The sequence below is a fragment of the Nuphar pumila genome, chromosome 10, assembly GCF_984573655.1.
Source record: "Nuphar pumila chromosome 10, dmNupPumi1.hap1.1, whole genome shotgun sequence".
NCBI classification, from domain to species: Eukaryota; Viridiplantae; Streptophyta; class Magnoliopsida; order Nymphaeales; family Nymphaeaceae; genus Nuphar; species Nuphar pumila.
The window spans coordinates 103,886,961-103,903,818 of record NC_143258.1 but is presented as its reverse complement, the minus strand read 5'-3'; the positions used below and the strand labels follow the sequence as shown (position 1 = coordinate 103,903,818).

The 16,858-nt window shown below is 35.4% G+C and overlaps 1 long non-coding RNA gene across 1 annotated transcript; it reads right to left on the bottom strand.

The window, feature by feature from the left end:
• Positions 1 to 15,523: 15,523 nt before the first annotated feature.
• On the bottom strand, positions 15,524 to 16,623 carry LOC149827720 (uncharacterized). Its single transcript, XR_016434560.1, has 2 exons — positions 16,312 to 16,623; positions 15,524 to 15,946 (listed from the first exon to the last, which is right to left on the bottom strand). It is a non-coding gene; the product is annotated as an uncharacterized LOC149827720 (long non-coding RNA).
• Between the last annotated feature and the right edge of the window lie 235 nt (positions 16,624 to 16,858).

Here is a 16,858-nt window from a genome sequence, read left to right as displayed (position 1 = left end):
CAAAAGCTCCATCTTTTGATTTTAGCAGATACACATAACAGTATTTAGTGCCATCATCTATAAAAGTGATAAAATACTTTTTATGATTTCTGGTTAACACTCAATTAAACTCACAGATATCTGTGTGCATCAGATCCAATATTTCAGAATCTCTAACAATCATATGGAATGGTTTCCTACATTGTTTTGCTTGCACAAAAATTTTATATTTTTTAGTTTTATCTATGGAATGCTCAAGAATCATTTTCAAGTTCATCATGCATTTTACAGAATTGAAATTCACATTACCTAATCTATTATGCCACAAATCAGATGATTCTATGTTATAAGAAACATTAGACAATGAATCACAAGAAACATCATTCTCTAATTTATTACTGCAAATATGTTCAACTCGAAGTTTAAACAAATCATCATCTAATTACCTCTTGCCAATAAAGGTTTTAGAATGTAAAATAACAACTTTATTACATTTAAAGTTAAGTTCATAAACCTCTCTAACAAGACATGAACCACTTAAAATGTTCCTTCTAACTACAGGCACATGGTGCACTCTGTGTAAAGATAAAACTCGTCCTAAAGAGAACTTCAAATTCATGCGTCCAATCCCTAACACCTTTGCAACCGTTGAATTGCCCATAGTCACAGATCTGCCTGCAACAACCTGGTATGAAACAAAGACAGACTTATCAGCACAAACGTGCACATTAGCCCCAGTGTCAACCAGTCACCCAGTCGGCTCATAAACATGATAGATTTGTAGGTTAACAAAAACATACTCAATACTGGTCTCAACGACCTCAGTCACCATATTGACTTGAGGCGTTCCATCTGTAGTTTCATGAGCCTTGGTCTTCTTGAAAGGACATTCCTTAACCCAGTGCCCAACCTGCCCACAGTTTCAACACGGTTTGTTCTTTGCCTTCTTCTGGATTTTGGTCTTATGTTTAAATTGGTTTTTCATTGCAGATTTTTGTTTTTGTCCCTTGCCTTTAAAAGATCCAGTCATCATGTTCACTTTAGGTTGTTCAGTTGGCATCACAATCTGTTTTTGACTCATATGCTCTTCTTCAATGGCTATAGCTACCATAAGATCATTCAGAGAGATCTTTCCTTTACGGTGCTTGAGAGACATACCAATGTCTACCGAAGACTTAGGAAATTTCTCCACGATGGTCATAACTTGAAACTTCTCAGGAAGTTTCATATCAGCCTTAGCCAAACTATGAAGCAACAACAGAAACTCGTGTGCCTGTTCAGTGATCGACTTGCCCTCAACCATCTGATATTTCAGAAACTTGACAACAGAGTACTTCTTAAGACCTTGGTCTTCGGTATTGTATTTTTTGTCAAGTTGATCCCATAGAGTTTTAGCAGTGGTAGACGATGAACAATATACGTCGATCAACATGTTGGACAAAGCCAACTGTATGCAACCACGATATATATTGTGCTTCTCTTTTCACTCTACAACCGCATAAACCGCAACAGGATCAAGGTCAGTTTCAGAAACCGAAGGGCAGTCGAGTTTCAGAACATATAATATGCCTATCGTTGTGAACCAGATTTTTATGTGTTGTTGCCAACACTTGAAATTCTGACCGACAAATTTTTTTGGCATACCAGACATGTCCACTTTCGATATAAACCCTGATGCAATCGACATGCTTAGAATCTTCTCTAAGACTGTTGGATCAGATTTTCGATCACACAGTTTTACAATCAACAGCAAGAACGAAATTAGAACATGTACAAACATGATATTCATGATAGACAATCGATCAAAACATAAACAAAGAGCAAATATGTCAAAATCCATAATATACCAAAATCTAGACACATGCAAATGAACAAACATATGCAAAGAACATAATATAAACAACAGAAACATGTTAATATTATGTAATAGGCTAAGGGGTACGAAAGTACTCCCCTTAGAGAAGATTCGCCTCCACATACGGTACAAATAGGGTCTGGTGTCCTTTCCTCAGGATATAATAGCCTCGACGATCCGGATCGGTGCACTTCGACGGTGGGTCGTCCTTCGAAGACAACCTCTTAGAACCACTATTGCAGAAAACCCTTTCCGAAAAAACTCAAGAGAAAGAGAGGAAGAGAGCAGCATCAGGGAGAGAGAAAACCAAGAGAGAGTCAGGCGACTTTCCTCTGTGTGTACGTAACCCCAACCCTAACCCTGTTTTATAACCCACGGACGGTTACAAAACGTGGAAGGGACCCGTTACGGAATATGAGGAGTCAAGATCCGTTAACGGACATAGACTACAAGGAGTCATGACCCGTTATCCATTTCTCATAACCCATTATTTTATCCAAATAACACAAAAAATCAGGGCAAAAAGATCATTGGTCTTAATTGAATATGGCCCTAAAGGGCCAATTACCCTAACCCGAACCCGAATCGACCCGACCGACACGGCGAACAGGCGCGCGCGCATGTGTGTGATAGTCATTCTAACCCCTTGTTCTTTGGAACAAGTGTTAGAGTTTCCATATAGGTTATAAAACCCATAACATTATTGAAACTCTTCAATATGAGACTATTCCACATCATCAAGTCCAAACACCCGGTTTGAACCACTACCTTAGTTGACTTACTTTACCCTCACAGGAATGAAGTGAACTGAAATCTTGAACTTGAACCTTTGGTGTAGGAGTGTCCATTAGCAACAACACGACAAATATTCTGGTTGTAATCTTTAGGGGCGGCGCGATTAAAGGTCATGCGCTCAAATCTTGTTTCATGAGTGACTTCAGGAATAACCCAATTCCTTAAACTGCGGTCACACAGTCACACTCACATAGGTGACTTCAGGAATAACGCGAACTCGAGCCCGGCACGACAGGCGAGCATGCACGTGTGTGGTAATCATCTCAACCCCTTGTTCTTTGGAACAAGTGTTAGAGTCTCCATATAGGTTATAAAGCTCATAACATTCTTGAAACTCTTCAATATGAGACTATTCCACATCATCAAGTCCAAACACACTCTAAAAGGAGTGGTCCCCAATGTTTTTCATTATTTGGATTCCCTCATCTTTTCTTCCTACATCCAACAGCCCATCCATGTTTGGATTCATATTGATCCAGATTCAATTATATCCATATATAGGGATCCCGGAATAACTGCCCATGAAAAAAGTGGCTTGGGTCACCCTTTTAGTTGAAAAGGTATGCTCAATTCATGAGTATCTGCTTGTGTCAGTGGAGTGCATAAGCAACCCTACTGAATGTGGTTGGTGCCCTTCAACCAGAATTTTGATCCCTGTAAAATGCAATCAAGTTCCTGAACTCGAGACCCTGATCGGCTTTTTTGTTATGTGAGTCCACATGAGTTCAAGAAATTAGTCTTGTTTCATGTGACGCTCAAAACTTATCCCAGAGGGCAGGGGCTGCACATGATCAGGTGAGCACTGGCCCAGTGCTCACGTATCATGAAAATCACTTTTGGAACAAAGTAGTTAAGCCATAGTACCAAAAATATAATGGGAAATTGAATTTCTTTTGAGAATTTCCTAAAATGCAACATTTCTAACAAAATCACAATAAGTTCAATTTGACACCTGCTTTCGATATATTTGTGATTTCATTGTGAAATTTATGCAGCCTTTTTTCATTTATTAAGAGTTTCATTTCTTTTTTTTTAAGTTTTTTTATTTTTAAAATATGTTCTAATTTTAGAAAATTGCGAAGATGGACCATTAGAAAAATGTCCATGCTAAGTGGATTTGGGTGTGAAAGATGTATCATTAAAAACCATAATAAATTCTCAAAAAGGGTCAGGGGTTTTGTTCCCACAAAAATTCCCATAAGAAAGTAATGTTTGAAATTTTGCAATTGAAAAGAAAATGTTACATCTAAAAATTTGTTATTGTCCACATCAACTTTATGAAGGTGATAGCTAAATGGATCATGGATGAACTCACACTGTCTTAACAGATGGCCAGGGACATCACCCTTCATATTAAAAAAAAAAACTTATGGACTATGTCAAAATTCTTTTGGGAACTAGGACATGGGTGCACAGGTTTTTTGTATTTAATAAAATATGTTTTTTTATATTTTAACATATAAAAATATATTCACTATTAAAAAATCTCTTGAAAATTACAAAATGAGGACATAGGGGCAGTCAGGGTCATTTTTTTAGTCATACCATATATGCACGTTACAAACAAGGGAAAATTCTATCCAGGGGTCAACCTTTTGCCCTCAATTTTAAAAATAGACCTCATGTTTTTGAATTTCCTGATATGAGGCACAAGTTTTCTGGAAACCGCTAAATAGAGGCCTCAGGTTAATGTCCAACATCTTGGGAAATATGATCTTTTTAGTTTCTCAAAATGGTACTCTAGAGTTAAAGAAGAAAGACATATTTTCCCTCAAGAAAAGAAGGGTACTATTCCCGTTTGATTCAATTTAATTGAGATATAACCTAAGTTAATGGATAATAAGGACAGAAATCTATTTGGCAGTTTTAGAAAATCAGAGGCTTATATTGGAAATTAAAAATATGTGAGCCTCATGTTTGGGATGAAGGGCAAAAGGTTGGCCCTTAAATGAAATTTTCCCTATAATCAAAGAGTTGAAAGGAAACATTCTTTCTAAGGCATGCATGGTGAGTACCGGTTAACCCAACCCCACCTGTGAAGAATGTTCCTTAGGGCAAGGCAGATGTAGCAGCAACACCAACATTCCAGCTGGGAAAAATTTACATATTTCACAAGATTGCAGTTGTGTGACCGGTAGGGGTCTGCATCAGTGTTACAAAAATTATATTGACATTTTTCAAAATCTCACTTGTTTCTAATATATTGCAATGTTATCATAATAGCACTGTAGATTTATTTCTTTTTGTTATTTTTTTATGTTTTTAATTATACATTTACCAAGTACAATAGTATAACAAAGAGAGAGAGAGAGAGATAATATTTGGTACCAATAAAGGTATAGAACTATCGAGAAGAAATCACTTTCCTTTCATTTTTTGTGGATTTTTTTTTGTAGATCCAACCTTATGGATGTGATGTACAATGTTTGTTTAGTAGAGAATACATTTTGAATCACATGACTGTGGCATGCAATTATGTTTTTATAAAGGCTTCAAAAATCAACAGCCCATAGTGTACCAAAATTTTATGACTCAAAAAATCCTAAGGCTTGATCCTTAGCGAACAAACCTTGCTAAGTGCATCTATGTACTCAGAGTTGATACAATTCAAAACTACTATTTTTACCTCAAACAGTTTTGTAACTATGTTAGAAAGTTTTATCGTGTCTAATACACCGCAAGGTTTTATTTTTGAGATGGTGAAAAACCAACTGCTTACAACTCATGAAAATAAAGGTGGTTTAGAAATGACATAAAACATCATACTTGAGTCAACTTTAATGCACAAGAATGGTAAATAGAACATGCTAAACATGACACAAAGATTAGATTTTGCTTTTGGAGATTAGATTTATGTAAATCAAGTGTGTACCGATACAGTAGCAGGCGCCCGCATGCACACACACACACACACACACACACACACACACACACATATATATATATATATATATATATATATATATATATATATATATAAAGAGAGAGAGAGAGAGAGAGAGAGAGAGAGAGAGAGAGAGAGTCTTATGGTGCATCTACACCCATCTAGTTTGAAATAATGGATCTAGGTTAGGATGTAAAAATATGATTTTTCAAGGGATAAAATTTTGGTATATCATGATCCATTGACTTTTTAAGATCTTTAGAAATCTACATGCATGCAAGTTGCTGTCACATGATCCACAACTTTTCTTTACTAACAGAATGCAACTGACCCTTGTGTCACATTTTGATGGGACAAAAGATGAATTGTCCTGGATGAGGGTTTGATTGCTTGGACCAAACTGTGTTGTCTGAACACTGCTGGTTGGATGAGTTGTCTTGGACAAGTCGAGTTAGATACATCTTTATTTTTTTAAATTTTTTAGTTCTTGTCCTAGGTGTTCCTGATATATACCACTGCTTCACGGGTTGGAACATTGTGGGACACCTTTTAGGTCCTACATGTGGAGCGCCGTGTTCAGGTATGTCTGCCATTTATGTCAGGCGTGTGGGGTAGACAGCAGTGACCCAAAGATAATTCTGTTCGTGCAATGGCACACCTTCTAAGGGTATGTTTGATGGTGCATCCTGCACATCGCGTTGGATGAAAAGCCTCATTTTCACACATTTTGTAACAAACATGGGACTTACTCTTGCCCTTGCCCCGCTTCATCTTGTCCACGATCCTTAATCTCTATTAAAAAATTACTATTATACCCTTATACATATTATAAAATCCTATGTATATTCATAACCCTAACATAAAACCCTTTCTCTCCTCTCTCTTTCCTCTAATGAGTCATGCGAGCTCCAATTTCTCTCCTCTCATTCTTGTCATTCCTCTAACAACAAAAAGCGAAAGGCGATAGCGGCAGAATGATTGGATAAATGGAGCCCAGTCCCACCTTGCCTCGTTTAGACCAGGGATAGTGGACATGAAACAGAGAATGGACTGGAGATGAAGGTTAAAATCAAAACCCATGTGGGAATGAAGGCGGAAATGGAGGCAAGGTGTAGACCTTGTCCCCCATCCCAGTCTATTATCATCCCTAGTGGTGGAGTGTGAAATGAAAGAGAAGTTTGGGGCTGAATTTATCTTAAAAAAAATAAAGAACAAGTTGAAGTATGACAGACCCAACTTGACAATAATGAACAAAATCTTAAATACATTGGGCTATCGATGGGACACTAAATTGAAGATGCCTATGGCAGATACAGATATATGGATTGAGTGTTTTAGGAATAACCCATGGAACAATTATAAAAAGCTCAAAAAATGATGATATTTTCCTTATATAGTTTGAGAATGTCACATAGGACAATAGTTTATGATTCTAAAAAAGGCATATACCGAGCATTATGTGTTGCAAGATGCCCGTAATGTATGTTTTGAAGAATAAGTTACAATTTTTTATTAATAATTGGCTACAATGAGCGAAATAGAGCAGTACAGTATGTGTCTTAACACTAAGGACAAACAATTAACAAGTATTTTAATTTTGTTTTAAACACATTACTTAGCATTAGACATCGGTATATGGGCCAACACAGTAATGATACACTGACAAAAATTATGGGAGAACAAAGATTCTACCCATATTTTAAGGTAACCAAGATTCTATACTTGTAATGTGAATATATATAAATGTATATGTGTATCTTTGTATTAACTTACCTTTATTGCTTGGCTGTCATAAAATGTCCTCGCTATGGTGGGGTTTGACATGCGATTTCACTATGTGCTTACTGGGTGGAAAGAAAGCCCAACCGATGTGAAAGTGTTGTATAAAATACTTGATGAACATGACCAACCTCTAGTAAAAACCAAAGGTAAGTAAATAAATATTATGTGCATAAATTATATTGATTATTATAATTAAATTTTTTTATTAAATCATAAACTAAATATGTGTATATAGGCAAATATTATTTTGTAAATTCTGGATACCCAAATATTGTTGGATTTTTTACTCAAAACAAAGGATATCACTATTACTTGTCAGAATTTAATCTACCCGGTGCAAAACAAATTGAAAAAACAACAAAGTTATACAACCATAGGCACTCCTCATTGCAAACAACAATGTAACATGTTTTTGGTTTGCTCAAAACGTAGTTTCAAATTTTGAAGTGCCAAATAAAATATTCAGTTCCCATTTAGGTTAAAATTGTTCATGCAATATGCATAATACATAATTTTATATTAAAAAATAACCCAGATGCCGAAAAATTCATAATTGACAATGATGATGATATGTTGGCTTCTGAATCTTAAGAAAAAAATTCTACAACAGTAGTTACTCGTGGTTTCAACATGGATCTGAGATATATAATAACAACTCAAACGTGAAATGATTGGATACACAATAAGTATATTTGATGATTTTATTACTTGTTATGTAAGTTTCATAATTATAGTGTAGAATGATTACCAAAATTATGTATTATATATGTTTGATCAATAGCATTATATGTTTAACTTATGCTTGTTTTCTTAAAGAGTTGAGATGATGACGTCTCACTGTAGATATTATGTTGTATTCGGGGGGAGGGCTAGAGGCATCTGCGACTTTTGGGAGACATGTTAACTACGGGTTATCAAATACAGTAGAGCATTGTGCAGATCATTCATCAACTTTAAAGAAGCTAATAGTTGGTTGCAGGAGTATATGGTAAAAACAAGGTGGGTGCAACAACGAGGTGCACAAAAGAGCGACTACACGATGTTTGAGGGGATGCTACATTTGTTTTGACATGATACTCTTCCTCGTTTTATACTTTTTCCTAATATGTTCATATTTTTTATGCTGAAATGAAGTACACATTTTGAGCCTTGGGTGTGTGGTTGACATACTATAATACTCTCTCACATATTGTTGATATATTGCTTCAGTTTGCACATTTTAGATTTTTGATATTGTTGATATTTTAATGAATGAAATATATATATTTGAGAATACATGTTGATTCTCGAATGAATGAAATACATGTATTTGGGAACACATGTTGGTTTTTTATTGAATGAAATGAATGTATGTATGTGAGCATAGGTTGATTCTCGAATGAATAAAATGAATGTATTTAAGAACACATATTGATTTTTTATTGAATAAAATAAATGTATGTATGAGAACACATTTCTTATAAAAAACATGTATCTTTTCATATTTAGTTGAACACAAGCTTATTTCAGAAGTCAAACTAAGTTGAGTTGCAAGAGGCTTAGCTCATTTATTAGCCCCATTGAGTCTTGCAGTTAAAAAGGTGCTTCTTGAAGCCAAACTTGTTCATGGCTTTAAATGATTTGACACAAACTATCATTAGGATGATGTTCAGGCTCTCTTAAGTCGCATTTTCCTCTGTTAATATCGCATTCATTTGTTGCATGTTAGAGATAAGCTAAAATATTATAGAGAGACATATCAAAGCCTATGACACATTATCTGATGCAAGAAAAGCGATCTAATTATTGTCAATTTGTCAATCGCTCTCTTGGAGGTAACTCAACTGATTAGAACTTTGTCAAATTTTTATAAGTCTACAATATTAAACTGAACAATGCAATCTCCATGTACCATATATTTTATTTTGGTCTTTATCATTAATGATATAAAACTAGAGTTTTTTTGTAGTTCACAGGGTGTATGTGTGATGCATGTGTATGTGTGCACCCGTATACATGTATATCTAACTTCAACTTTTCATTCTTAGTTAAGTATTTAGCCTTTACTTTTAAAATCATTCTTTCATGAATATTTATTACATTATTTTGTCAATTCACATGCATTAATACATAGACCTATATTTTATTGTGGATCTCTCTCTCTCTCTTTCATGTATTTTCATATATGTTTTTTGTTTTATTGAAGTTCTTTTATATGGGGCGTGCCCATCAATGTCTATGTTTTCTTTTATACCTTTAATTTGCTTAATGTCTTGCACGTTTCTGATTTGTTTATCTTTAGGTTGTTACCATCTTTTTTGGTTTGGTGAATTATCTTTTTTGAGACTTTTGGCATGAATTTATCAAAGCCCTTTAGTGGGTTTTGCTAGATTAATGAGCTTAGACCGTTCCAAGTATTGCCTTGGTTCTTATTTCAAATAAACTATTTTTAGAACATGGGTATCGTTGGTATAGCTGCTTAGCAATATGTTAAGAATATTTTCAAGTTAGAGGCTTAATTGGGTGGCTTTTCAATAGAAGATCTTTATGTAGATTTGGATTAAATCTCTACTACTTATGGAATATTGTCACATTCATTGAGACTATTTGGTTATCAGATATAAAAAGTTGCTTAGTTCTCTAGAAGTTCGTTTACCCCTTCCATATTTGAGACTATCTGCTTCATGCAATCTTTCATGTTTTACACCTTTACCCCTTTGGCCCATGGATATCAATCGAACATTTCATATGCCTTAGATTGGTAGCGTAATGTCCAAAAAATTTATCGAATAAATGAAATATGAAGGGTTTTATCTATTAAGATATCAGTCTACACTAATGAATTTTAATTATTTAACGAGGTATTCTTATTTATGGTAAATTATTATTAATTAGTAAATTTAATTAGGATTTATAAGGTATTTAGATTTGGACCTTAGTAGAGATCCAAGAAGATCAACCCACATTGACAAAAGTTTGAAATGTTGAAATAAGCACATTGAATCCACTGGATCTTAAGTTATCTAGATTTGGATCTTTGAATGATTTTAATCAACCCAAATGGATTTGGGTAGGGTTTAGACTCATATTTGGGTTTAAATCGGATATAGAAGAATTATGGATTCATCCGAGACCCAAATAGGTCTTGCTAAGGATTTGGATTCACTAGAAACCAAAATGGATCTCACTAAAGTAAAAATAGTTTAGAGCCATTCGGAACCCAAAAGAATCATATTAAATATAATAATGGGTTGGATTTGATAAGACCCAAATAAGTCTCACCAAATCCAAAACTAAAGCCCAAACCCCATGGTTTTTATCTCTTGTTTTACAACCCATGGTTTTTATCATATAGTTTTTACCTTCTGTTTTACAATCCATGGTTTTTCATCCCTTGTTTTCCCCTCCTCTCTTGCCTATAAAATGACTCCGACCCTCTCACTTTTTCATATCTCACTCTCTCATAGTGGTTTATGGTGGCCACCCTCACCTGGTTCTCTTTCATTAAGCAGAAGTCACCCATCAACCGAACACTCATGAGTTTTTCTCCCATGTCCACCCTCTCCTCTCTATCTCTCTGCGAGGGGTCCACCCTCCCTACTGTAGAGTTGACTCTCCTATTGTCGCTTCCTGATGTGTGTCATGTTGCTCTATCACCACCATCGTCGGACCCACTCAACTTTTCATACTTGACACAAAACCCAAAGCGTATGAGCTTGTTCTGTCGTATTCACATTGTCAATGAATATACACATACCTCATGTATATTAAAGTAGGGTAAAATTTATACTAACTTTGGTATTTGTATGATTCTAATGCATGTTAGTGTATCGAGTATTGTTTGCATGTAATTAAGTATATTTATAATGTTTATTATTTTTGCGTATAATTATGTATGTTTATGAGTTTTAAGAATGTTTGCATAAAAGTAATTATACTTTGAAAAAAGTATACATGACTTGAATTTTGTATGCTTATATAGGAATTACGTATGTTCGAGGTTTAAATGTTTGTATTATGGAATACACATGTCCACGTACGCATGCATGAAATATCATGTTTTATATATACATGCTTGGATTCATGTACATATGATTTAGATTTACTTGTTTTGTATACACCTACTTCAATGTTCAATTTACGAACATATGGATAATATATGTGATGTTACTTGTGGTTATGTTATAATGTCAATGCATGAGATGATATGCTTTTGTATGATGTTGAAATACCACATGATATAAAGTTATGAATACATGCAATAAATGTTTAAGCTCAAGATTGAGCTATGGTTCATGAAACTCTGTTGGTTATGCTAAATGAATGATTGCATGAAATGAAATATGCTATAAATATTTTGAGATCAATTAAATATTCGAGTCTAGACAGGTAACTCATGACCTTGTGTATGGTCATCTGAATTAATATGAATAAATGTGATAAATGTCTAAGCTTAAGATTGAGCTACGGTACATGAAACCCTATTGATTATGTTAAATGCATGATTATATGAATGATGCATGAAATTAAATATGTGATAGATCTTTTGAGATCAATTGAATGTTTGAGTTCAGATAGGTAGCTCATGACCTTGTGTATGGTCATCTGAATTGACATGCGTTGATGCCCCAAAGTGGAGGCCAATAATCTTATGTCTCGTTAATTGAATATATACATGCTTGTGCCTGAATTGGTGATCATTGACCCAGTAAGCGATTAACTGTGTTTATGCATGTATGCAATAGATCCATTGATAAACTATTCTAAAGAGAATCTTTGGGAGGATATACATGACTAAGATTAGGCGATCCAGCTAAGGCGGTAAATCTTTGTAAGAAAGTACATTATCGAAGATCATGAAACTCACTATGACGGTAAATCCCTTTGAGGAAGTGTATTGTCCAAGATCATGTAATCCGACTAGGGAGGAATCCCTGTTAGGTTATACATTCCTAAGACCAGGTGATTCAAAATTGAACTCATTTTTAAGATACGATAAATCTTTGAGGATGAACACTAAAACTAAATTCTAATATACCAGATTAAGGATGCATATTTGTGATTACTCATGATAATTTTGATAGAATGTTTAGTATGATATAATGCTTGAGGTTTCATGTCCTTATCAACTATGTACCCTGGCATGGGATTATGATTGAACCAGTTAAACAAATTAGTGAATGACACATCACACCTACTTAGTCACTTTGCAAATAAATGCATTATGTTTATCTGATCTATTTATATCATGGATATGCGATATATATTAGCTTTGTGCAATCACTATGTGTTATGGTGTAGACCTACCAGGATTTCACAAGCCTGGCCATTTTTATGAGTTTTTAGGTGAAGTGTGATGTATATATAGCTATAGAGTAAATGTAGAATGTTGAAGAGATGTTAAGAGTTAGTCATTTTTCTCTCCTAAAAACTGAATTTGGATATAATAAATTCAGTCTTATCGTTATTGTGTGGAATGTAACCAACCTGAGGTTTGAACTCAAGTTTGAAAAGGTTTTCACTGACAATTTTAGTAAGAAAAAAAGTTTGAATTTTCACGCGTTTTATGAGTTAAAAAACTTTGAGCATTATAGGTGGGTTGACCTAGTGGGTCGACCTATTGAAACTAATGTTATTTTGATATTGCACTTTCAGTTCTGATGAAAGTTCATGGAGATGAGCTAATAACCTACTTGTCGAGGTAGTTAGTTATGGGGAAGAGAATGGCATTGAGATTCCTTCCCTCGTTGTTGTTGCTAAGGATGATCTAGATCATTATCCAACATATGTACAAAACTCAACTAGAGTATGCCCTTTTGATTAAATTGAGATTGATATTTTATATTGAAAAAGACTTACATTCCATGTGTAATCAGCCGGTTAATGGGAACACAAGTTATTTTTTTTAATGAATTGGATGATTGTATTTATACAAAGGCTGTTTTTTAATGAATGAAATTGTTGCATAGTTGTTTTACATAAGTTTTTGTATGTTTTGGTATTTAGAACCCATTCAAGATTCATATTTGATAACTTAAATCCATGATTTTAGATAGATGTTTGTATTTGGATTCATATTTGATACCAATTATACTGTCAGGATATCAAAAAAGTTGTTGCGTAGTTGTTTTACATATGTTTTTATATGTTTTAGTATTTATATCCAATTCGAGATCTATATTTGATGCAAAAATTCATGTTAGAGAAAAAAATTCATGATTTTTGACATACTTTTGTAATTGAATCTATATTCATGCCAAAAATCCATAATAAACTTGCTAAAACATGTAAAATGAGAGTCAAATCAAGTCATACAATCCAAAATGAAGTAACCAGACCCATTATCCATGACCGTTCAAGTTGTCAACACATCATCAAACAATGAACATTTGAAACACAACATCCAAATATGGTCCAAACAAATGTTAAACTTGGTATAGTTGTTACAGACTGACATCTTTTTTTGTTCATTTCGTCCAACCATGAACAAGCCATCAAACATACACCAAGAATACAAAATTGGTCAAATATCACGGTGTTGCCACCATGGCTGCACAGGAGCCCAACGGTGGATGGTTCAAGTTCAGTTTGATAACTATGGGATGGCTCAAGTAATTGGCTTGTTAATTTGTGGCTTGAATTCATAGCAAAAACGAATAGCGAAGCTTGAGTTCTCCTTGACGAAGTTATTCAGACACTTTTCTTTGTTTTTTCAAGAAAGACATCCTTGTCAATAACTAAAAAGGATAAAAATAAAATTCAAAACGAAAATCCAAAAAATATAAACAAATCAAACTCTTAAAAAGTTCGAGCTTGGGTACTTAAAAACGAACTCAGTTTTTTAGCTTTAAGTTGTAAAAAAGGAACCGACTGTTGATCAAGTCAAACTTGAGTAGTTTGCAACGTGCAAAAGCATGCACGTGCGCAAGCACGCACACATACACACAGCCATAAGTTCTGCAGTGTCACGAACTTTTTCTTTTTCTTTTTGCATTGCATTTTTAAAGCCTTGTTCTCCGGAAAATCTTGTGATATTTTGAAATTCTAGTTTTTCTTAGAAATGTCGTGGCATATATAAAAATGCATATGAAATATATAAAGCATATACAGCAACAAAAAACATATGTAAATGAATACAAAAATATTACATAATTGCAATTTTTGCATCAACATCATGATAAAAAAATCTATTATTTTAATATAGGCCTAATTTTGATTATGCTTTTTTGGTATTATATCGGCGTTTGAAAATGTTATCATTAAAACCATGATATTTTTAAAAATGCTGGGCGATGTTGTAATATAGATTATAGGAATATCCACCAACTATTAGGCCATGTTTGGAAGACACAAAAACTTTCGTAGGAAAAGAAAGTTTTGCTTCTGAGAGTTTTTAGTACGAGAAGTTCTCTAAAAAAAGTTTTTCAACTGTTTGTGTAGCATGGAAAAAAAAGAGTGAAAAATGAGAGAGGGGGTGGTGGTGAGATGGGTGGTGGAAAGTCTAAAAATAAATTTTTTTTGGTAGGAAACATTCCTCCAGCTCTTCCATAAAAAAATGTACTTTTTAGAAAAAACTCTTTAAAAAAATTTGACATGCATCACTTTTTCTACATCTTTCTCACTTCCAAAGATTACCAAGTTAGAAAAACTCATTACCGGATGCACCTTTTTAAAGGAAAAAACTTGTTTTCGAAGGGACCTTTTCAAAGCGAGAAGTCTCAGGCTTTCCCCAAGAATGACAAGTGATATCAATGGTGATTTTCAATATCCACCGCACAGTACACATTCTCTAGGTATTCGTGTCCGTACTATAAAAATGGGTGGTACTAAAATGCCTTTAAGAGGACCCTAAAAAGAGTCCCTGTGTAGTGCTCCGTACCACAGCAGGGTGGATATTGAAAAAATCACAATTGGTGGTGATTTTATTTTCAATGTCCGTAAGAAACTAGCTTCTCACTTCGGGGAAGTATGCTTCTCACTCTCATAGTTTTCGTTTTCCTCTTGCTTCCCATCGTGTTCCCCTCACTTACTCATCATTTTTCCTTTGATTTTCTCTCTCCCTGCATTTCCACTCATTTTCCCCTTGTTTCCTTCGTGTTTCCTTTTTACCTTCTCACACGCTGTTTCCTTTATACTACCTTTTAAACACTAGCTTCCTTCTGCTTCACGCATCACTTCCTGTGTCCATTTTGCTTCTTAGTAACTTTGAAAATGCTAACACAAAAAGTTTCGGAACCAGGGAGGACAACTTTAGGAATCAAGAACACCAAGTTGATGAATTCCAGCGTTTCTTACACTATAAGCACGACTAAATTCGTTAAGTCCAAAGTTTCTAACACTAAAACTGATGATGCCCAAGCACATCCGAGAGTACAACAGATAGAATATATGTTACTACAGTACAACAGGGGCATTCCATATGAGCATTCAGCTAAATCTGTGGAAGCACGGCATATGCACGACGGTCTGGTGCAATTGGAAGCCACCTAAACAAACCGAGCACACATCTCTATCCAAACCAACTCGGTCCGGTTTGGTCTTCGCGCAGAAACGTCCTCCATTGACCGCGCCAACGGTGGGTTAGCACCTACTTGTTGCAGGCACGGACCCGGTTGTGGTCCTGTGACTCCTGTCCTCCCCAATTGAAAATTCTACTCCATCCGCGTTTGGGACTGCAAAGAAAGATCACGAAACTTTTTTGTCACTTTATTGTTTATAGAGCACATAACAAGCTTCAATCCTGTTTGGACATAACTTGCAATAAGAACAAGTTTGTGAGCCGTAAGCATGAAAGTGACCAAGTTACAAAAAAAAACCCTATTTTTATATAATCCCGAGATCACCGGGCTACCAAGAAAGGCAGGAAGAAAAGAAGACTGTTTTATACCACCGAGGTGGTATCCCATGTGGTAAGCGGGGTACTGTGCCAAGCTGAAGGCCCAGGTTCGAATCCCTCTTCCACATCGGGCTTGAGAGATCTGGTAGGGTCTGCCTAACTCCAGCTTGCCTTTAAAAAAAAAAGTGTTTCACAACGTACCTCATCTGGTCGAGGCTCCTGAGCTTCTCCTCGAGGCTTCGTATGGCCCTGAGGGTATTTTCGTCAAAAGAATATGCGCCGGCCCTAGGATCTCCACAAGGGAAGTAGCCGCTCCGAACCGATTGTCGAGGAAGGGGCTTGGGCGAGATCTGGTGGTGGTGGCTCGCTCTCCTCCGGCGAGCGAACTCGACGCCAGGTAATACGCCGGACATTTCTGGTGTTTTATGTCGGCAGAGAATTTTCCGGCGAAGGAGGAAGAAGAAGAAAAGGGAAAGGAGAAGATCGCCGCCGGAGAGATTGCGGAGAAATCGCTGAGTTTTATATTATAACCAGTGAGGAGTTGTAACTCGGGCAGGAAGTTCAACAATATTACGTAAATGCCATTCATTTATAAGAAGGGGAAACGGACAAGTAGACGGCTTCCTAGTTCGTACTTCCGTAACGATGCCGCAGTTTGGGTAACCTAATTGACGAAATTACCCTTGTTTGAGAACTTCAATGGGTCGGACCTAGACCTGATTTAGATAGATTCGGACCTAGGCATGAC